At 61.2% G+C, this 11,155-nt stretch overlaps 1 long non-coding RNA gene across 1 annotated transcript; it reads left to right on the top strand.

Annotated features, from left to right (window-relative positions):
* Positions 1-365: 365 nt before the first annotated feature.
* LOC123810025 lies at positions 366-10,722 on the top strand. The gene is made up of 3 exons (XR_006784171.1): positions 366-500; positions 8,577-8,730; positions 9,545-10,722. It is a non-coding gene; the product is annotated as an uncharacterized LOC123810025 (long non-coding RNA).
* The last annotated feature ends 433 nt before the right edge of the window (positions 10,723-11,155 follow it).

The following is an 11,155-nucleotide window of genomic DNA, read 5'->3' as shown; positions in this document are numbered from 1 at the left end:
CCGAGAGTCCTTGTCCAGAGGGGCATTTCCCACCTTCAGCCCTCTCTGCATGCGGCCAGCACCGAGCTCACGGACTTCTGTGCCCGTTAAGAGGAAACTGAGGCCCAGAGACAAGAGGTGCCTGACCCCAGGGGCACGGCAAGAAGGCCTGTTGGATGCCCAGGGTGGGGGGGGGGTCTCCGGGCAGGTGGAGTGCATAGGCCTGGGGAGAGGGTGCCAGATCTGGGCCCCGGCCAAGGAGGCAGAGGGGAGGAGGGAAGACCACGGGGCACCGGGGGCTGCTGCCTGGCAGGTCCCTGTGCCCAGGGTAGGGAAGTTTCTTATTTCTCCTGCTCGACTTCCCCCTTTGATTTATTATAGCCATGAAATGCTCTGCTCTCTTCTCTTTTCCTTGCTGTCCCCGGGGCTAGAGGAGCACAGACCTTCCCAGGCACCGGCCCCGGCCTCCCTGGACTCCCGTCCCCGGCCCTGGGTTGAGCCCGGGGGGCCAGAAACGCAAGGTGAGTCATGGGGCGGTCAGGCGGGATGAGCAGGGGCCCAGGCCTCCCAACGACTGGCCTGGGTAGGACCCCCCGGGGCCGGCGACATCTCGCCAGGGCAGGGCTGGGGCTGGGCAGAGGGTGTGGCAGGCCGTTGTGGACTTGAAAGCAGACAGCTCCCTGGGGTCCTGGGGGTGGCGGGCTCCTGGCCAACGGCCTCAGTGAGCCTTGGGCCCCGTCAGGGTCTGAGGGCCAGGTGAGAGTTCCCCAGTGCCAACCGCCAGGTCAGAGAAATGGCTTCTCTGTGACCCCTGACCCCATATTCTGATTCAACAATGGCCAAGGCAGGCCTGGCGCAGGCTGGTCTGGGGATGGATGGGTCTGAGAACCCAGAGGAAGGCGTGAGGCCCGAGGCCTGGGAAACCCCGGCCCCTCCAGGCCGCAGGTGGACAACACCCTGCGGCCTGGCTGAGGCTGGCGAGGGCCGGCGTCTGCCGGGCGGGCCGCCCCGCAGGCCTGCCCGCGGCCGGAGCGTTCCCGCGCCCACCGCCGCGCGGTCGGTCGGTGCCTGCGGTGGCGGGGCTGTTGGCGTTTTGCAATGGGCCGGGGGTGGGGAGGCTGCGCACACACGCTTCCTGTGGTGACTGGGCGCTTCCTGTTTTCTCAGGCGCCGGACTTGCTGCCGTCGGTGTGGAAACAGGGGCAGCTGCAGCCTGGGCGGCTCCGGGCCGGGCGCCCCGGCTCTGCCCAGAGGAGCCCGAGAGGGCCCGCCGCCCCGAGCCCGGGGCCGGGCTAGACGGCCCGAGTTACCCCCCGCCCCAGGCCTCCGTCTTTCCCACCCCAGCAGCTTCCGCCAAGAGGAAGGAGTCAGGCAGGGCTGTTACTCAAGGCTGAGCAGGTGGCCCCCAAGGTCAGAGCCCCAGGAGTGAGCGCTCGAGGCCGGCACCAGGGCACGTGGCCTTGGTCTCAGCTCCGTCCCGAGTTCACGGGGTGGCTTGGCCACCCTGGGCCCACTCGAGGCCTTGGTTTTCTCTTTTGCGTTGTAATCATGGCACAGGCGACCTTAAAGTCCTTCATCCATTTCTGCTCTAATTCGGGCTCGATTTTTATGTCCCAAGAGCCTCAGCTTTGGGGACAGGGTGAGCCCTGAAGCTGGGGGTGCTCTGCACAGGCCTGGACAGAGGGGGGACTTGGACAGACTTGGGGGACAGAGAGGGCACGCCAAGCAGGGGTCGGGGCACGGCCGGGAGGTGGGAAGGCCAGGACCAGGTGTGGGAGGCAGGGTGTTGGTGGGACAGTCAGAGAGAGTGGTGGGTGACAAGGTGGATCCAGAAGGTTCAAAAGCAGGAGAAAGATGTTAAGACCCCCTGTGTTCCTGCGAACCTCAGGAAAGGGCCTGACACCCTCCTCGCATTCCTCCTCAGGAGGAGGACCAGCAGTTGCTTGGAGGGTGGGGGCAGGGCCAGCCCCTCCCATCCCCCAGGCCATGAGTGCCCGGTGGTGTGCTGTGGGGGCCTTGGGAGAGACCCAGCCTTTCCCCATCTGTCAGGTGCCCGGAGTTCCACCACGAGGGCCAGGCCTTAGGGCTCGGCACTGCCCTCTTCCCGAATGTGTTTTGTTTTGTTTGTTTTGTTTTGAAGCTGCTATTGCAAGAAGGGGAGGGGAGATGACTTTGCTTCTTGTTGAGTTTGCTGACAGCATCTGACCTCTGGAGGAAGAGTCTTTTTTGCAGGAAGGTTGGGGCCTGAGCCCCTGGGAACTGACCAGTCCGCTAGCTGAGTTCAGCCACCCCCTTGGTCCAGGTGATTCTGAGACTCGGGCCCCACAGGAGCTCTCCCTACACCTCAAGGCCATTACGGACAGAGTGAGCGAGGTCTTGGGATCTCGAGACCCCGAGGCCCAGCCTGAGGGGCCATCGGGCCAGCCTGGGCCCCGCCATCCTGTCCCTTGCCTTGGTGCCCGGGGCCAGCCCAAGTGCTGAGTTGGCGGCTCAGCAGCTGCTTCTGCCCGAGGAGGCCCAGTTATAAATAAGCCCAGTGTGGCCAAGTCATCAAGTTCTGCCTCAGCCGCATTACCTCAGTGACCGCAGGTTGAGGCTGCCCAAGAGCTGGGCCCACCGGGATGCACCCACCCAGGCTGAGGGCTGGACCAGCCTTGATGCCCCCTGGGGTCCCCAGACCCAGGGCTTGTGCATCTGCAGCCACTGAGACCTGGGCCTCCCTGGACACAGGCCACAGAAGGGGCAGGGCCATCCCGCCTGCACGGAGCCAGCAGCTATTTACAAACCGAAACCGGGAGGGGTGAAGTGGCTGTGGCCAAAGTGGCTCCAGGCCCCCCGCCCCCACTCCCACTCTATCCCCAGAAGCCCCATCCCCCCTCTCCCCATGGCTTCCTCTTTCCTTCCCTGCACAGCCCCCCAACCTCCCACTGCCTGGCCATCTCTCTGTGGACAGTCTGCAAGCGCCACACGATGACCCTCTGCCCTGCAGAGGCCAGCCCCTGGGTCCCCTTCTCCTCCCCACCCCCAGGACCCCATCAGCCAGGGCTCCTTAGAGCAGTAGCCCCTTCCCACCCAGGCCCAGCCCACCCTGGCCTGCCCAAGGCGCATTCCCACAGTTCTCAGTTCCTCTTCATGCTTGGAAAATCTCCAACCCCAATGGCCGCCACCATACTGCCTGTCCTTGCCTGAGGGTGACTCCTCTGGGTACCTTCTGCCTCCACGGGGGGCCACGGAGTCTGGGGTGCTGCGGAGGAACTGGGGCACCCGGGGACTTCAGGGAGCCTGTTTCTGGGCAGGAGGCCCCAGCCCGCACTCTCTCTGAGTTGAGTTTTGGGCCGGTGCGAGTCCCAGGCCCTTGTGTGGTGCAGGACTGGGCTGGGACGGATGGACGGACCCGGGCCGAGGCCCCAGCACAGGGTGGTCGGGGCATAGCAGGGAGCCGCTCCAAGGGGAGACAACAGAGGAGGCACTAATGCTCGTGGCTAATAACGGTTGATGGTGCGTATCGGCCAGCTCTCTGTCCCCAGCACGAGGCTGCCCCGTTATCGCCATCATAAATGGAAACTGAGGCTCAGAGGGGACACGCGTGTTGGAGACCACACAGCTAGGAAGTGTCTGCACTGCGGTTCTCGACCTGCAGACACCCCGTCCCGCTCTCCCCGAGCCCGACTGCTGACTCGTTTCAGCTGCTGGGACCTCAGCCTCACGCTGGGAGGACGGACATCTCCCAGAGCCGTGACAAGGGTGGCAGCGGGGCTGGCCTGCAGCTCGAGGCCTTGGGCAGCAGAGTTGTCAGACAGTCGCCTCTGGCCGGGCCATGCATGCCTGCAGCCCTCCGCCCCGCCCGGAGGGAGGGCTCTCACTGCCCCGCGTCCGTCCTCCCGCCAAGTCCCAGGGGAGGCAAAAGCCCCATCCCGGGCCCTGCTCAGCCACAGCTGCCGTCTGACGGTCAGTCACCTAGCCTCTCGGAGCCTCTGAGTCCTCTTCTGGGAAACCGTCACTTCCCAAACACCGAGCTTGGTACAAGGTGTCTCTGCAGTTAGGACGCAGCCCTGCCCACGGCTCTGTGGGGGAGGCGGAAAAGTTACAGAATCCTGAAAGCTCTGAGAGGGAAACTGAGGCTGCGGGGTACCGAGAAAGGAGCGAGAAATACTTCCCGGGTTGGGAGGGGTCCCACTAGCCATGGGTCCTAAAAGACTAGAAAGAGATCCTCCCCCGAAAAAAACCAGGGGGGACGGGCTGTCCATTCTGAGTCACATCCCTGTGTCTTCAGCATTTCCCACGGCCTGAGCGCCCTTCCTTCCCCTGGGCCCGGCAAACTCCTATGCACCTGTCAAGGCCTGTGGACACACCGCAGCATGGCCGGGCCTGGCTGGCCTGGCAGCTGCACATCTCCTCTTTCCCACCCTGGGCCTGAGCAGACCCGGGGACGAGTTGGCCTTGGCCACAACGCCTTTGCCAGCCCCACCCAGCCAGGCATCTGCTCCCGAGCTCCAGCCCCCGCTGTCCCCAGCTCCGAAAAGCACCGTTTCCCTTTTCTGGGTGACCACACGCCATGTACAGGGAATTTCCATCGCAGCCTGCGGAGCCTCTGATTCACTCAGACCCCCCGTATGGTTAACTCCTTCTGGGCCTGCGCCTTCTGCTGCCCCCCTCCCTGGGCTGCCCCCACCCTGCCTGGGGCCCCTGAGGAGCCTCAGACTGGCCTTGGGCTCCACAGCCTGGACGTGGAAGCCAGCCTCTCGCTCGCTGGCCCACTCAGGGTCCTGGTCCACTCAGGGAGCCCTGCCCCCAGGGCTCGGGGGCCCACACTCGGGGCAGCGAGCTGAGCACGGGTTCCTCAGTAACGCAAGCCCGGGTCTGGTCCGCAAGGGCTCGCTCTGGGCGCCGTTTCTCATCTGTAAGATGGAGACATTCCCGTCCCAGCGCCTGGTTCTGAAAACCCAGTGTCTGGGCCCGTGGAGGGAGCTCGGTCACAACCAAGGGGCCCTCTCCCCCCCCCCCCCCCGTCACAGGGGCCCTACTCCACACCCGAGCCCTTTTCTCAGTCTGGCTGGCTTTCCCCTGCAGAGACCTGGTGGCCCAGACAGGGTGCAGGAGAAGGGCGGGAAGGCAGAGGAGGCCGGGCTGCGACCTCGGGGTGGGGGGTGGGGGGCCTCCGCCAGCCGCCCAGCCCCCACGTTTCTCAGTGTTTCGGAGGAGGTGGTGGAGAGGCCTGGTGGGAGCTGAGAGGCTGAGGGCCGCAGGGATCCTGAGCCTCGGAGCCGGAGCCTCCCTCCCTCCCTCCCTCCCTCCCGTGCACACGGACTTCACACGCGTGGTCTGGTCTAATTCTCGGGGGCCCCGCGCGGTGCATCCTAGCAAATCCTAGCATGGCCCCACCTCACAGATGAGGACGCTGAGGCCCCAGGCAGTGACGAGCCCTCGTCAACACAGTGCACGAAGGAGGGGGACAGGATTCAAATCGAGGTCTGCCTCTGGCAGGCCCAGTAAGCACGTGTGGAGGCCAATAAGGGGAACACGCACTGACTGAACCCCGACTGTATACTAGGGAAAGGCTGACGGTCTTGTCCAGGCCTTTGAACAACGCGGGGAGGCAGGTCCTGTGGACCTCTCCGTAGGGATGAGTCGTCTGGGCTCTGGCCGGGGGAAGGAACTTGCCCAGAGGCCACACGTCCCGTCTCAGGGAAGGAGCCAGGGGCGCCGGGAGAGGAGAGGACGGTGTTAAGGGTTCCACAGGCGAGGGGGCCGCAGGGAAGCGGCTCCTGTCCTCAGCGAGCCAGCAGCGTGGGGGTGCTGCCCGTGGTGAGCAGGAGGAAGTCGCTGTGGGTGGCGGTGGGTTTGAGGTGCCGGAGGCTGAGTGATGTGGCCAGGAGGTGAGCTCCTCGTCTGGAGGCCTGGTCAGCAGGAGACAGGGGTGCGGTGGGGTGGCCGTGATTCAGGGCCCAGTGGAGGTCGGCCTGCTCTGGAGATCCGTGCCCGCTGTGGTTGGGACTGGGGACAGCGGACGGGAGGTGGCACAGATGGGAGGGGAGACTCGGGGGGGGGCGGCGAGGGAGAGATGGAGGTAGGCAGGGACGAGGGTCTCTGGAGGGCAGCCTGGAGGAGGTGAGCCCTGGAGAGACAGAGGCCTGAGGCTGCAGAAGGGGGTGGCCTGTGAGCAAAGGCTGTGGGAGATTGAGAAAGCGGTTCTGGGAATGTTGAGAAGTGTCTTCTGGCTGGAGGTGGGGCTGGGGCAGGTCCACGGGGGTGGGGGAGGGTAGAAAGAGCCGGCTGCACGCTAAATGTCGGGGGCTGCGGCACAGGCTGCAGAGGTCTGCACTTTGGCCCGTGGACAAGTGAGAGCCAAGGAAGGTTTTTAGGGAGGGAGACACCCACGGGAGACACTCGAGATGGGGACATCGGCAGCACAGCCCCCAGGGCCGTTCAGAACCACAGCCTCACCCCCCCCTCCACTGGCCAGCTGCGTGTCCCTGGGCACACCCCTCACCCCCCGGGGCCTCACTTCCCTCATCTGTGAAATGGCCCCGATAATGAAACGTTTGTCTCTCCGGATTACATGAGGGGGGACCGAGTCACTGCCCGTGGACTGATCAGATGCCGGGCCCTGTCCCCGGGCCTTGGGCCGCAGGCGCCCTGTGAAACCTGCCGCGGACCCGAGCCAGGCTCTCCGGCGGCCTGGCCGAGCCACGCCCTGCCAGGCACGGCCCGCTTCTGAGCCTCAGTTTCCTCGCCTGCACCACGAGCACGGTGCCGCCACCGCCTTTAGGTTTGAAGAGGGGATGCACCCTGTGGTGGTCTGCCCCCGTCTGAGGTCAAAACTAAACTCCACACCACACCCCCCAGGCTCTACCTGGCACGGCCCCTGCCCTCGCCCTGCACCCCGAGGTCCTGGTGCACGCCCTGCCTGGCCTGTGCTCGGGCTGGGCCCCTGCCCGGAGCTCTCCCCCAGCCACCTGCTCAGGGGGCTCGCTCCTTCCCTGCTTCCAGGGTTTGCTGAGGCGCCTCCTCAGTGAGGCCTGCCCTGCTGCCTCAACGGGCCCGCTGCCCCCACCCCGCTGCCCGACCCAGGACCCCCCTACCCCTTTGCTACATGGGAAAGATCTCATCTGCTGTGTGTATCCCCTCCCCCCTCCTCTCTGCTCCAGGACAAGCCCCGCAGGGCGGGGGTCTGTGCCCGCATGGGCGGCCGGGCCCACCCAGACCCTGAGTCAGTATCTGTGAGATGTCCTGATGCACCATACAGCCCACCCAGTGCTGCGACCTGCGCTCGGGAGCCCCGAGGGGCCCAGTCGGCCGAGGCTGGGGCCCAAGGAGCCTCTCCTCGTGTCTCAACCCTGAGAGGAAGTTGCAAGACGGCCATTTGTGTACACAGGTTGAGCTCGGCTTGTCATCTTTCCCAGCTCGTGGTCTGAGGCCTGCGTTTTCCCACACACCCCGGCACGCCCTGCGGGGGCCCGGTGCTGGAGAAGGGGGAGGGGATTCCACTCCCTCGTTTCAGAGCTCTCCGGGGCTGAGGCTGAGGGGCCTGCAAGTTCTGGGGTTGTGTCCCCTCTGTGGACTCGCTCAGCTTCGAAGACACAGCACCCACGTTTCCTGTTGCCCGCCCACCTTGCGATTGCAATAGCACCCAGCCTACCCCCAGCAGCCACCCAGCCCAGCGGGGGCAAAGGGCAACCCAGCCAGCCCTCTGTCACCCCGGGCCTTCCTGTCGCTCAGCCCGACAGGACCTCCCGCTTGGCCAGTGGGGTGTTGGGAAGGCACTGTCATGTGGTGCTGGTGGGAGGGTGGGTGGGCACGACTTTCATCAGGGGTGATGTGACCGGCTCTCTATCCATCTCTCTACCCATCATCCGTCTCAAAATTTAAGAGGCAGCACACCCAGAACTAATACAATATTAGGTGGTAATTATATCTCAATAAAAAACACATCTCCTTTGACGTCAAGGAGAGTCAAAAATCCCTGTGCACCTATGTTACGAAATCTAAAGAAATGATCTCTGTTCCGATGAGTTAAGATAGCTATATGTCATTTTCGGTATTACTTATAATTTAAGAGCTTTCTATTTCTATTTAAGTAATTTCTTTAAACAAAGATTGTATTTATTTCTTTTTAGGGAGAGGAGAAGGGAAGGCGAAAGAAAGGGAGAGAAACATCAGTGTGTGGTTGCCTCTCACACACCCTTTGCTAGAGACCCGGCCCACAACTCAGGCATGTGCCCTGACTGGGAATCAAACCAGGGACCCTTTGTTTTGCAGCCGGAACTCAATCCACTGAGCCACACCAGCCAGGGCTATTTCTATTTAAGTAATTTCTGATACTATGTATTAGCATCTACAGGGAGGGGGACACTTCCCTCTAACTTCCCTGTTTAAAAAAAAATAGCCTTGCCCCTTGACCCACCATTTCAACTTTTGGAAATTTATTCTAGACATGCACCTGTATATGTGTAAAGTAACACATTTTATCGATTGTAGTAGGGTCATTTGTACTAGCAAATGACTGGAAACAACCCGAATGTCCATCCTTTAGAGACTGGTTAAGTACATTTTAAAACATTCTTTTTTTTAAAAGATTTTCTTTGTTAACTTTTTAGAGAGAAGTGTGGGGGAGAAGAAAGGGAGAGAAACGTAAGTGTTCAAGAGATACATTGACCAGTTGCCTCCCACACCCCCCCAGCGAGGGACCTGACCCCCAACCCAGGCACGTGCCCTGCCCGAGTATTGCATCGGCGACCTTCCAGCTTGCAGGTTGGCACTCAGTCCACTGAGCCACACCAGCCCAGGGCTGGTTAAGTACACAGTTAACAACTGAAATACTATACAGCAATGAAAATGGACCATGGCTATGTGCAACAACACAGTGGGAAGAAGAAGCAGAATCTTCTCCTCACCAAAATATTTACACTCTGATTCTTTTTATAGAAAGATTAAAATCTGTTAAGAGGAAAACCAAGCTATGTGTCAGAGATATTTACATGCATGGTAAAGCCGTAAAGAAAAGCAAGGAAATAATTACTGAGAACATTAGAATGGTATTCCTTCTAGAGCCGGGGAAGGGTCTGTAAGAGGACATTTGGGGGGTGCTCGTGGAGTGCTGGGAATGTTTTATTTCTTGACCTGGATGGGGGGGGGGTTGGGCAAGTGTTACCTTTGTAATTATTCTTTAAACTGTATGCAAACATTTTAACAGGAACGAGGCCGCTCATTTGAAAAGATTGCAGCCCATTCAAACAGTGGAATACTGTAGTCGTTAAAAAGGAGAGGTCAGCTGTGTATGCACGGGCACGGAATGGATTTGGGGGGAGGGGAAGCAAAGTACAACGTGTTTTTGTGCTACCTTTTCGATAAAATCACTGAGAGGACATACCTGCCCCGGAGCTTCTGGCTGTGTGCCCGTCTCCAGAGAAAATGCACGCGAGCCAGCAGGCCTCAGGGAAGCCTGTGGATGGGGAACCGCGCAGCTGTTTCCCTTTTTGTGCCTTATGAGTTTTGTGTCGTGTGCATCTATTATCTATTCCAAAAATAAAATTAAATTGAAAGTGTCTCGCCTCTCCTTCTCCAGAACCCTGAAGATGTTCGGAGTGAAACTGATTTCTTGCCGCCAAGGATGAGAACCACCGCCCAAGGCGTGAGGCGTCGGGCGACCTCCTGGGAGTCCGAGGCGGCGACCCCCTCGGATCCCCGTTCCCTCCGCGGTAGAGGACGGAGGCCATGCCACCCCCCCTCCCCCCGGTCGTGTCTCCTCCCCAGGCCTTCATCCTCCTCCTCCTCTGCCGCGCGCACACTGTGCCCTCCTAGCTGCCTCACTTCCCTCCACTGGCACTGTCTCCGATTCTGTTTTTCTTTCCCTTCCTCTCTGATCCTCACTGCCTCTCCCCGCCCTTCCCCCTCCCTGCCCTCTCCGTGTGGCCGGCCCAGTGCCGGGCACTCAGAAGATGACTCCCCTCCTTCTAAAAAAGCCGTCAGCTCTGGGGTCGTGGGTGATCACACGCTTCCCGCTCTGCTTGAAATGGCTTCGAATCTGGGTCCCACTGCTCTGAAGACTTTGCACAACAGCAGGTCCCCGGGCGTGTGAGGTCTGGGAAGAGGCCCCTGGCACCCTGCGTGGGGAGGGGCAGCGGGAGTGGGGGATGGGAGGACTTGTCGGTGTGCGCATGGCGGGCGCGCAGGCGCGCCTTGCGCAGAAAGCGAGACTCGTTCTGCCCGCTTCCAGAGATCTGGGCCCTGGATTGTTTGGGGGGCTTCTTCCTCAGGCCTGCTGGGCTTGGCCAGACTTGGGACAACGGAATTTCTCCTCCTGGGCCCCTTGAGACTCCAGCCTGATAAACCCATCGCTGACCTGGTTTGCTGCCTCTGCCTCGGAGAAGAGCACCACACCCGCTGCCTGCAGCCAGCGAAGACTCCACAGTTGTCCCTTGGTGCAACCCAGGCTTCTTGGCTTGACATTCAAGGCTCTTTGCCTTCCCGTCCCGCCTTGCTTCTTGCCGCAAAGATGGCGGCTGACTGTTCCCTTGTTCTGTCCCCGCTTCCTTGCCTTTGCTCAGGCTGGTTCCTCAGCGAGGCACGGCCCTTCCCCTGCATGCTCTCCCGCCTGCGGCCCTGACTAATGCATCGTTCTGCAATGTACCTAGCACCTGCCTCTTGTGCCCCTCCCCCCGTCCTGGGCACCCAGGGCACACCTCATTCATGCTCGTGCCCAGCGTGTGGAAGACCCTCAATAAAACGTTAGTGATTAAATGAGTGAGTTCGTAGATAAATAAGCATACAGACGAATCAAACCAAACCAAGGCGATAATGAACAAACAAACGAATGCGTGCATGAAGACATCAGGCCGGGCCTGTTCCCACGGAGCAAATGCACCCTCATACACACCCCGTCAGCTGGGACTCTGCCTTCCTGACAAGGAAGTTCCGAGCAGGGACGGAGCTGGTCCCAGGTCAGCCTGCCTGTCCCCTCGTCTTGGGGAGGGGCCTGGGTCAGGTCCTTAGGGTGTCTTTGGGACTGGTGACCTGGGCCCCTTGGAGAGACCCCGTGGATGCAAAATATCAGTGAAGAGGGAAGTGGTTTAATGGTGAACCTAGACCCGTGGGTCCCAGGTCTTTGCTGCCAGTAAAGAAACCCATGGGGGGCTGGGCTCCCACCAGCAGCAAAGAGATAGTCTCGTCTTGGTGG

This window comes from Phyllostomus hastatus, unplaced genomic scaffold (genome assembly GCF_019186645.2).
Source record: "Phyllostomus hastatus isolate PE091 unplaced genomic scaffold, TTU_PhHast_1.1 phas_scaffold_585, whole genome shotgun sequence".
NCBI classification, from domain to species: Eukaryota; Metazoa; Chordata; class Mammalia; order Chiroptera; family Phyllostomidae; genus Phyllostomus; species Phyllostomus hastatus.
The sequence above is the reverse complement of the archived record's forward strand: the minus strand, read 5'-3'. Positions and strand labels throughout refer to the sequence as shown.